An 11,946-nucleotide genomic window follows, 5' to 3' on the forward strand; every position below is an offset into this window, starting at 1 on the left:
GGGATTCCTATATTTGACACCAAACTACGGTATCCACAATCTTTCTAATTTCTTCTTAGAAACTTACATGTGGGTGCTACAAGTACCTTTTATATGAGCATTTTCTAAATATGCCGTGCCTTAATCAATGGGGGGTGGGGAAGACCTGCTTGAAACGCAATCCAGAAGAGTCCAGAAGATGAAACTCTATCAAAAGTTTGGAAATTAAGAATTAGTATTGCATGGAAAACTGAGTCGATGTCACCCTTCACAACTGAAACAGTTCTTGCTCATGGACTATGGAGAAATAAAAGAGTTGATACTGAGCATTAAGTAGTATTTTTTTAAAAGACCTTAGCCAGGCATGATGGTGGATAACTTCAATCCCAGCAGGTAAGCAGAGGCAGGCTGATCTCTGTGAGTTTGAGGCCACCCTGGTCTACAGGGCGTTCCAGGCTGGCAACGGACACTCAGTGACACCGTATCTATACAAGGTTCTGGAGTTACGGTAAGACAGTCAACTGCATCAGGACTGTGGAGGTTAGACCCCTGTACTGACTGCCGTCCACCACTCAGATCTCATCAGAGACATAAAGGGACAAAGGTCTGAAGCAGGACAGTGGTCGGCCTCGCAGCTCCCAGTTTCCCGTTCAGTGAGCACAGGGCCACGCACACTCTAGCTGCCCATCACAAATGGCATTACATCTGCTCAGACTCTACTCCTGTTTCCAGAACGTCAGTCCCAAGGTTCCCTTGGTCAGGTGCCTAGCAGTCAGCACAATGTGCATAAGTCAGCCTACACTGGAGCAAGAATGCCTCTAATCGAAATCGGTCTCTTTTGATGTTCGAAAGCTTTTCTTTCCCTGCAAGCAACAAAGCTCCCAACAAAAGAACTTCCACAACACCCACAGTTAAGCAAAGAATGGTTCCAACCAAATGGGTATAAAGAACACTCCCCGGTCTCTAATTTCTACATGAAGCTTCCTTTTCAGGGTATTTTAGTGACTTCCTTTGTTTGTAATTTATCAGCAAAGAAAAACCTCGAGTTTATTTTGACGGCAGCGCACCTGACTATTCCAGGATTCAAAAGCCTGCTTTGCTTACTGTCACGCTATCCTGGCAGAGGATGTAAACAGGCGTTCCCCACCCCGTGGCTTCATGCTATGCCCACAATTCCAGAATTTTCACAGACGCAAATGGTGATAGAGTTGGACTGAACTAAGCTGCAAAGGCAGCTTCCTCCTGGTACTTTCTTCACCACGGAACGGGCAGAGTTTGAGCTCCTTGATGCAGACTTTTTATTGTCTTTTCTAAGCCTCAGGGAAGAGCAGTGCAAGACAGGGACCACGTGTCTAGTAGGCTTACGTCAGCCCTTCCACAGCACTCAAGTGCGAGAGCCTGGACTTTACAGTGTCTTATTTAGTCATTACAAAATCATAACGTAACAGCAGATATTGCTAATTTTGCCTCGTGCATGACAGAACCGAAGTTCGGGAAGATCAAATATCTTGAGCCAGCTCATACAGCCAGCCCATATCAGGTATCAAACCTCAGCTTCCAAATGCCCACCCGGGGCTTCTTTTGCCTTTAAAACACACCAGCGTAGGAAAAAAAGACAGAGTTTTGCAATGTAGATTTTCCATGTGTTAAGGAAAGTAGACTGTTGATATTTCAGGGCTGTGGGTTCTGAAATCACACAACAAAGGCAGCCACTGTCCTTCTCCACCCAGCCTTCCACACGGCTGTACCATCTGTGAACATAAACGCCATACCTGCCTTCCCCTTGCCTTCCAGTTGTACACACAGTACAAACGGGGCCTAGAGGTCGGCGGAGGGGCCACCTGCATGGCTGTCACTTGTCAGGCATCTGGAACGAGGGGACACTCAGTGGTATAAAGTGTCAATATACTTTTATCTCCCAAAGGTTCATGTGTTGGGAGCCTGGTCGTGGGGCAGACAATGTTGGGTAGTGAGGCCTCCTGGGAGGTCCTCGGTGACTGGGAGCACAGCCTTGGAATGGGTTCTAGGCCTTTTGTCTCCTCTGGCTTCCTGTTCTCAGACAGATTCCCTTCCTCATACCCACATGCTCTTCGGCCATCATTTCCCTGGACCCCTGCCAAAGCCAGCGCTGTGCTGTTTGAGCGCTCAGCCTCCAAAGCTGCAAGCTGAATAAACCTTCAGTGTGCCCCCTTAGGTATTTTGTTATAACCACAACCAGAAAAAAAAAAAAAAAAGTAAGGCAGCCAGCATGCAAGGAAAGCATTCCATTCTGCAAATAACCTATTAAATGTTTTGCCCATTATTGGTAGACCCGGGGGAAAGTAAGAGACTCAGCTCTAGGATCTGCAGCTCAAGACAATACTGGTATGAAGAGACACAACAGGACCTTCAGTCAGAGGATTTAGGATTCTCTCACAAGGGCTCAAAGCGGGACTTGCACTTATGGGAGGCAAAGCAGAGCTTGGCACACAGACTGAAAATCTGACCGCTCAAGAACAAGGCTGAGTTATGATTTCCTGACCAAAATGCACTGTCCACTGGATCGGATGTCACTAAGGTACAGATGCTGGGGAGTGGGGTGGCATTCCCTCTGCAGAAGTCCCCAGCTGCTCCCAGGGCCTGTAAACAGAGAACAAACAGGCACACGGGCACACTCACTCTCCTCTCGGCCCATTTTTCTGTAGCTGTGTGACTTTCCCATTTTTATTTTTACCAGTGGAACATTCCCTCTTGACAACACCTCATATAAATGTTCATCAGGTAAAGCAGATCAAAACAGGTGCTTCCAGAGAAGTCAAGGCAGGGGCTGGTTCTTTCCCGAACGGTAGGGCTCTACAGGACAGAGTGCAAATCCCTCTCATTGCCTGTCCCAGACTTTCCCAGGAATCTGGTCCTCTGAGAATTGTCTCTCCATTGTCTTGGTTTCCCTGAGAAAGTTCTTTCCTCTTGCTCCAACCCGACAAAGAGTCCCATCATTTTCCCCACTGTGAATACAGGAGGTTCTGTAAATCTCCCAGAACACGGCACACTATCTGCTGCGTCTCTATAGCCCACACTCCCTTCTCCCAAAGCCTCTCGGGTCAACTGATGCCCAGAAGGCTTCCTTCGGCATCTGGCTATGAGTTCTGCAGAGCACTTACCAGCCTCTGGCACAGTTTTCTTTGGTGCACAGTGACTGTACAATATGCACACTATTGACTCGAAACCCCTTGATTCACGAACTGGCTCGGGATCTTAAGAGCTAACGAGTTGGAAGCTGTGATGTAACCCACCAGGGAGGACCACAAGCAGGATAATGGATCTCACAGACATGGCCCTCATCATCCCTCCTCCTACCTCACAAGTAGGAGTCGTCCAGGAGTGTGCTTGTATTCCCTTCTTGTCTAGCTCGAGGACCCCCTCTCTCACACCACAGGGCTCCTGCTCCGCTCCTAGAGTAACCAGGGAGGCCTAGGAGAGAGATGGATTTGTGCTTTCCATGCTGTGTGTAAGACCCTGGGCTGTGCAGTTCGGGATCTGTCTCTCTAATTCCGAATCTTACCTAAAGCACTTTTCTACCTCTGAATTTGAGAAACCGAACAACCGTTGCTTCTCTGTACAACGGAGCTGACATAATCATTCCAAAGGCTCATGGGTGGAGCTTGTACCAGTCACATTTCCTACGAAGGCAGAGATATTCTGTAGTGATGTTGTCTAATAAAATTACAATGCAACCCACACAGGCAATTTCAAATTTTCTAGTAGCTAGGCTAAAATAACGTGAAGTTAGTTTTAATAATCTATTTTCATTAGTGGATTTAATACAAAATATTTCCATCTTAGAATGTAATCAAAATCATACTAACGAGGGGATTAGGAGATGGCTCATTCAGCAAAATGCTTGCTGCACAAACGTGAGAAATTGAATACAATCTCCAGTGTCCATGTAAAAAAAAAAGCCAGGCACAGAAATGTACATAGAAACGTAATTCCTGAGCAGGGGAGGCGAAGACAGAATACACCCAATACAGCTCAGGTATCAAGCTATAAGTTTAGTGAAAGATCCTGTCTCAAAAAATAAGGTGAAAAATAATTGAGAAAGACATCCAAGGTCAGCTTCTAGACTACATTCACGCTGGTATGAATGCACACACACACACACACACACACACACACACACACACACTTATATTAATGAGATATTTTTTAAAAACTACTCCGTTGTCCCATAAAGTCTTTTACATTCCCAGCACTTCAACCTTTGAATTAACCATGTTTCAAGTGCTCACTAGCCATAAGTGGTAGCGGAATTATGGTACTGTCCTCTGTCCCCATCCCTCCCATCCATCGACTCTTTCTCATAACAACGCACTTCCTTTGGTAAGACTGCTGTGGATGGAAGCAGACAGCAGAGCCCAGGATCATTAGAGGTGATGGCTGCACACCTGAAAGGGAGGCCTGAATCATAAAGGAGCTTTTGTGCCCTGCTAGGGAGCTTAGACTTTATGCTCAGCTACGGTCAGTGTGCTGGATTTTAAGTGAAGAGCCATGATTAGATTGGCCTTTTAGAAAAAGCAGCACCGTGATGAACAGACTGAAAGCAAGCCAGACAGAAGGCAGAGCGACTAGAATAAACCTCAGGAGAGGGACTGAGGACCTGACCCAACACAGCAATGGGAATGACTGTAGGGAAAGGAGAGGGCAGATTCTGGGTAATCTGAAAAGGTGGTCACCTAGCTTCTATCAAGGCTCAGTGATCAAGAAAACATAGGAGATGAGGAAGGGAGGCTTCTAGGGCAACGCATAGTTTTAAACTTGTTGGAGTGGCTTCACTACGTGGGGCAGAAAGGGGGCCCATGCTGGCCTGCAGATGGATCTCACCGTGGACTTGCTTAGCTGACAGTACCCGAGATAACACTAGCAAAGGTTCTCAACTAAACACACAGATTGAAGAATCACTGGCACAGGGGTGGCAGGCAGAAGCAAGACACATGAGCAGCCACAGGATAAATGTCCAGAGGACGCAGAGGCTGAGCGCCGAGGATTCCGAGGCTGGAGAAGACATGAGGGGGCCTCAGTGTAATCAACAGTTTTCCTCTTCCTTTCTCTACATATCATACATCAATCAGGTTGAAGACAGAAAGAGTCCACTAGTTTGTTGTTGTTCCTGCTTCTGGAACACTGAAGCTATGGCTTCAACACACTATCACACACCATGGAATTCACCTGACCATCACCTGTTGGTCATATGCAGAGCCATAGTTCCAGCGGAGGGGGGCTTGCTGTGGCTAGCAGTCTTTCAGTGGTCAGCGCCTGGAGAGAACTGATGGACACATGTTTTCAGTTCTACTTTGCACCACTCCCATGGCACTGTGAAGAAAAAGCCAGGCGCTTGGAGGTTCAGACACCAAGCAGAGTATCCGACACACAGCAACTTTTCAGTCAAGTTCTGTAAGTTCCCTGAGCTCCAGTGTTCCTGTCCCCAGGGGCACATAAACTCTACCTTGCAAGTTCACTGTCAAATCGAAATAAGCAGATTTGTAAGTGGTAACTGTGGTAGCTATATTCAGTTGCTCGCTGCAGAGAATTAAGCAGTTGGCCTTTTAAATGCCGATGTATATTTTTGTATCCTTTCTTCATCACAGAGCGTGTCTGATTCCTGCCCTCAAACTGCCTAGGTTTAATGCATGCTTTATAGACTGCTATCAACTTTTCTAGCCTTCTGTTTTGCTTTTCAGTAAAATGGGGCCTCGATGGCCTCCCAGGACTATCTGAGGACAAAGGAACATACTATGTGTAACTAAGCAAGACCCTGCCCTATAAAGTCCATTTGCATACATGGTTAGCGATGGCTGTTTACCACCTCACAACACAGAACAATCCGTAATGTACAACTTTCCTTGCCACCCCAAGTCTCAGGTTGGGTCCCCAACACTCCTAGTTTTGGGGTCCGTGAGGGCAGTTGTACAGAATCAACCGAGGGCTCTCTATCAGCAGCCTGCTTATGCAGCTCCAGAGCTCCAGTAGACACGGTGGGTCATCCCCGCACTGGCTGCTCGGGATCACAACCGGAGGGAGCTCCTTCCTTACACTTCTGGGCAAGTGTCAGCTTCTGTGACATTCATCCCACAGGAGGCCCTTCTTGGCCTTCCGAGTGAGCTGGGTACATACCAGGGACACAGCCGGTCGGTCACACAGTGTACAGGATTCATTCTGTGCTTTATTTTGTGGTCAGTTCAGCACGTATCATCATATATGATTATAGGAGGCATCTATGCACATTACATTTCGGGTTCCATTACTGAACACTCAGATGAGCAGTGCCCGGAACTCTAGATGGCTTTCAGCCTACGATCAGTGGTGATACAACTGAGGGCTGGTGGTCGGGGATTTTTTTTTTTTTTTTTAAATCCTGGAAATCAAGTTTCTATTCCATGCAGACGCTTTCCCTCCCCATTATATTCCCAATAATAGCTACTAAAATCGTATCCAATTCCTTTAAAAAATCAGCCCAAACAACTGTCATTTCCACAACGTCCCCTCTGAGCTCCCTTGGACTGCCATCTGTGTGATGCACATTGTCTTCTGCCAGAGTAAACTCTTCATAGAGAAGACGCCTTCTGCAAAATAAGTCTTTAAAATAAGTTTAAGGAATTGGACTCTGCTTTGAATACACTCTAATGCAGTGGTTCTCAACCTGTGGGTCACAGCCCCCTTGCAGTGAACACCTCTTTCACAGGGGTCACGTAAGACCATGGGGAAACAGGTATTTTCATTACAATTCATAACAGTAGCAAAACTACAGCTGTGAAGTAGCAACAAAAATAATTGTATGGTTGGGGGTTCACCATGACTATGACGTGGGGGGCTGTATTAAAGGGTCATAGCAGTAAGAGGGCTGAGGACCATTACCCTAATGGACTTGGCAAGGTCTCTTCTGCCTCATTCTCAGATGGATTCCCAGATGAGTTTCCCACCATTCTACAGGGCTGCTTTTAGATGAAACCACTGGACAGCGCTGCCATATTATAGTCTGGAGTTTTAAGGACAATTAACAGAGTCTTTATGTCACTGATGACTTTCACCTGATTATTTTTTACATATAAAATACTCGCATAAGCCTACAGCTTTGCAGTTTTTGCTCACTACTGGAACTTATCATCCCACCTTAAAATAACTTCAGCCTTCTCAATTCCAGGTCACAACTGCCAGGCACCATCATTATCTCAACTCTGGGAATGCTAAGGCCTCAGAACCTCACAGCTGATGAATGGAGACACTGGTCAAAACCGCCCAAGAAAGGTGAGGAAAAACTCCGTGACAGAAGCCTACTACAAATGCTTTTCCCTTTCACCCAATGTCAGCATTAATTTCTATGTTAACACACCTTTATTGAGGTTGTGACTAAAAGTCAGACTGTGTCAGGCCTCCGACACACACCTGTGAGCAAAGCAGAGATGCTGCGGAAGCCCAAGATTTAAGGACAATCCTCTTCTAGCTTATTACCTCCACAGGTGCACCTGTCAAACACTTGCTATACCAAATGGCGTGTAGCTGTTTCAGTCAGAAGGCATACTGGTGCCCTCAAGAAGCTTGCAATCTACCTGGGGAAGCAAGGAACAACGGTGTAGGAGAAATCTAAGCAAAAGTCTAAACTTAAGAAAAATGCAGACAGAAAGGCAGAAGAAGAAACCAGTGAAGGCAACATGACCAAGGTTTGACTCTGAAGACTGGTTGTGTCAGAGGGAAACAGATAAAACCTTCTTTAAAGCAGCAACAACAACAACAAACAGGGCATTAAAAAAAATGGAAGAAATGAAAATGAGCAGGGCAGAAGGAGCCATGCAAAGGGGCAGAGGTTTGTGTTGGAAAGAAGCAGGAAATAAAACTGTTGAGTTCAATTTGGGCAAGAGTATAAAATACATGAAAAACAGACTGGGAGGTTGGACCTTATGCCAGTGAAGAGCAGGAAGGCTGGAAAGTGTTTGAACCGTAGGTGTTGTTTGGCTTACTTTGGACACAGGTTCCCAGTAAACCCTGAATGAGTTAGAAATATAGCTCCTACTCTGCTGAACATCAGAGCTTGGTCTTGTTTACCTTAAACACACTCAGGACACTTATATTCGCTTATTGCTGGACAAAACCATCTGACAAAGAGACTATTTTATAATGAAGTGTTTAATTCAATTTCGATGTGAGTATTGGGTACTTACATGGAAAGCCACTGGCAACACAGGAAGAGGTACCCGGCCTTCCAACATTGCAAGAGAATGTTCTCAACTACAATATTCATGCTGGAGAACTGTGCAAGCAAGTTACAAGAAAAACATGCAAACAAAGAAATCTCAACATTTTAAGTAAGTCACAATTTTGTGTTGGTCCCATTCATAGCTATCCTGTATCACATGTGGCCCAGGGGCTGCAGGTCAGACATGTATAGTGCATCCGTTGTTTCCCCTCCTGACGTCATGGCTCACTAGACGCTGTAGCATCCCAAGAGAGTATCACATTGCTTATCTTTACCCTGGGGAAGGGATGAAAATTCAAAGTATGGTTTCTGCTGAATGCACATCCCATAAAGCTGAAAAACCCTTCGTCAGATCATACTCATTTGGGAACCATCTTGCACTGAGAACAGCAGTGGCTTCGAACCAATTAAGCCAGAGCTCACTGGTGACAGGTTTCCTGCAGGATACGCCTGGAGAAGTCCTCTCGGGGGATGCACATTTGTAGGAGGTTGGTATGGTGGGAAAGCATGGAGTGTGGAGCTGAGAGATGGAGAGGGAAGATTGTAAAAATCACCAGCAGGCAGCGAAGGCTGATGGCTGAGGCTCTGAGGAGGAATGAAGGAAAGGAAACACAGGGCTGTCTACTGGGAGGAATTGTCACAAGAAAAAGTTAGCAAGATCTGATGCAGCTTCCTATTTGGAAAAAAAAAAAACCAAAACTGGTAGAAGGGATTCCTAGATCAGGTGATCTGGAGAAACCATAAAGTATTAAGAAACAAAAGGAACTTTCATCATCGAAGGTACAAGCTTCATAGAAGCTGTGAGGAAATGTGATCTCACGCCTATAGCCTTTGGCTTGAGAGTAGGACAGCTTTCTGTTAAGAAAGCAGATAAGCAGGAATGGAGTCTTATCAGTAGTACAGCTAAATAGCTGCTAAGATAGGAGAGTAGATAATGTTTAATAGGTGTTTATTAGAAAATAAGGGAAGAAGCTAGCAAATAAGCATACTGGAAATGCTACACGTATTGTCGATATGTGCCTACACAGATCATGTTTCTCTGCTATGGTACTCAGGGGGTCCTAACCGTTACTACAATACACTGAATGGACAAACCTCAGTAGAAATTCAACATATGGCCTATTTATATAACAAGCTTCACAACTCTAAATTAGCCATTTTGATGTGTTAAGGGAAAAAAAAAAACACCTTCATAACAGCAGACTTCAAAAGGAGGAAAGGGAATAAAAGGTTTGTTTTTCTCTCATAAATGTTTACTGTTTTTTAACTGTTTGAATAATGAAAACCCTATTTTAATTGCACGATCCCACCTGAAGGTGGAACGGTGGTAGAATTAACCAATTAGGCGAGTTACGTTCCACACACGAAACCATTTGCGCTGTCCACGTGGTGTATGCCCTGACACGCTGTGCCGTGCTTACAGAAGCTACTGTTCTGTGCATATACACTAGAGCCACCACAGATTAGACTACCACAGTCAAGCAACTAGAGGCGATCACCAGGGAAGCCAGACCACAGAGCAGTGACTAAGCAACACCTACCACACACATATGAAATGTACTGTCTGGTCATGTGGTAAGCCTGGTGGCAGCAGCCTAAATCTTAGCAGAAGCAACCCTCTACTTTTTCCATGTTATCAAAACTGGGACCGAAGCTTCTTGTCCTGATTTATTTCCTAAGATGCAGATGGTAGTCGTTTAAAGGTCCTCAAGGGAAGGCCACCTTTGCCCTTCCAGAAAAAAATAAAATTGGTGAATGCTCACTGTTAACAGTGATGCCATCCTCTGATTGTAGACCAAGAGACTGATTTTTTGAAAAGGATTGAAAATGAGTCATCTCTAAGGCTTAACTGCCATTCCCATGTAGAAGGTGACCTACCTGGCAGTGCTTTCCATACTGCCACGCTGTGGCTGAAGCCTTTGCTCCTCTGATCACCGCTGACGTGGTGAAGTAGCCTCTGCGGCCAGTAGCCACCTCTCTCCACAATGGCCACTTGAAATTAGTGTGGGCAGAAAAAACTAACAACGGAAGAATTCTTCGGGGTGCTCCCCACACAAAACAAACACAAAAGGAGTCCTGGCCACTCTGCCTGCTTACAGAAGCACATTAACTAAATGGATTCCTAGGAAGTCATTTAATATTTCAGAGATTAGAGACAAAAATTGCCAATTAATACACCCCTTTCCCAGATGTTCAGTGTTCCCCCCCAATCTTTTAAATATTCTCTGCAGTCAAGTAATTGTATTTTTATGCAAATTATCTTTTGGCGCTAGTCTGTGTTCTCTCTCTCTCTCTCTCTCTCTCTCTCTCTGTGTGTGTGTGTGTGTGTGTGGTGTGTGTGTGGTGTGTATGTGTGTATCTGTTTAAAGCCATATGGAATCTGACATGTTTTCTGTTCTGTTGCTCCACAGAAAAGGTTTTAACCCAGCTTGAGTTTATTTCGAAACTCTAATTAGAGGCTGAAGTAGTATTTGCCTTGTCCAAATAGAAAATCATTTTCAAAGTTGATCCCCCTTCCCCACTCCCGGTTAAAAAAAGGAAAACCAAAAAACACCAAATAGAGATTTTTCTTTTTTTTAAGCACTACACTTACTTGATAAGACTGCCCCCCATCTACACAGCACACTGCTCTTTGGTTAAGTAACACAATTTCACAAGGCTCATAAAATATTTTATCCAGAAGGCAACTTTTAAAAGAGTTCTTTCAACATAATTGGTTTTATTACTTGAATAGTCTTCTATTTCTGACTTCCTGTCCTTTCTTTCCTCTGCCATATTGCACATCTGCTTACTCTCTGGAAAACAGTCAGAGTAGCAATGAATTGTTCCTCTAAAACAAGATAGAATGGTGGTATAAAGACCACACGATTCTGCATAGATTCAAAAATTTCTGTGTTCTCTCCACCCCCTTAAAACCTGCGGCGCTGTAAAGGAGGCAGATACTTCAGTATTTTAAATAAGCAAATGAAATATTACATATATTCCACGGAAGGAAGGAACGGCACTGTGGTTGAAGTTCAAGGGTTTTCACTAGCCTTACGCTACAGAGATCGTACTGCACTCAAAGCAAAATGCTGTACAGAAAGGATCTTCAATGAAGAGTGTCGGGTCTCAACAACCTTGGCACCTGCTTAAAAACCAGGGCTGCTGAGTGCCGAAATCTCTTCAAGTTCACAAACGCCAACCCCACTGGCGCACTGGAAGCCTCCACGCTCGCAAGGATGGGAAGGAAATGATAGGAGGTTTCCAGTCGCATCCCGGTCCGGGTAAAGGCTGGGATCCTTCACCCGGGTGTCTGCAGTGAACAGGGCCTCCCAGCAGCGAGCAAGGAGCCTGGCGATCTCCCTAGATACCCAAAAGTCAAGTTGTTTCCGCGTCTCGGAAACGACCCTGGGTCTGGGCTGCGGTCCGCCCGCCGCCTGCGGGCCCGGGGGGTGGGGGTGGGGGGGTCTCATCCGCCCAGAGGAGGCGAGGACACCACTCAGTCCCGCGGCCCCCGCACCCGCTCCGCCCGTCCTGCGCGCCCTCGCCGCGCGCACCCGAATCCCGCCGGCCCAGGGGTGCGGGGTGCCCGGGACCTGGCGCCCCGCTCCGGCCGGGCAGCTCGGGCGGCGCGGAGCCGGAGCGCAGGGGGGCGCCCGCGGGGAGCAGGGCCGGCGGGCTCCGCGGCTCTCCCCGCCAGCCGCCCAGGGGAGGCGAGGACCGCGACCTCCGCGTCCGGGCCGCCGGGCCACACCCAG

General features: G+C 46.3%; 1 protein-coding gene across 3 annotated transcripts in view; it reads right to left on the reverse strand.

Moving 5' to 3' along the window:
- The window catches only part of Spats2l (spermatogenesis associated serine rich 2 like), a 165,848-nt gene that overhangs the window by 152,859 nt on the left and 1,043 nt on the right, over positions 1 to 11,946 (reverse strand). The window lies entirely within an intron of this gene.

The sequence above is a fragment of the Psammomys obesus genome, unplaced genomic scaffold (assembly GCF_907164565.1).
Source record: "Psammomys obesus unplaced genomic scaffold, mPsaObe1.curated_primary_1811, whole genome shotgun sequence".
NCBI lineage: Eukaryota > Metazoa > Chordata > Mammalia > Rodentia > Muridae > Psammomys > Psammomys obesus.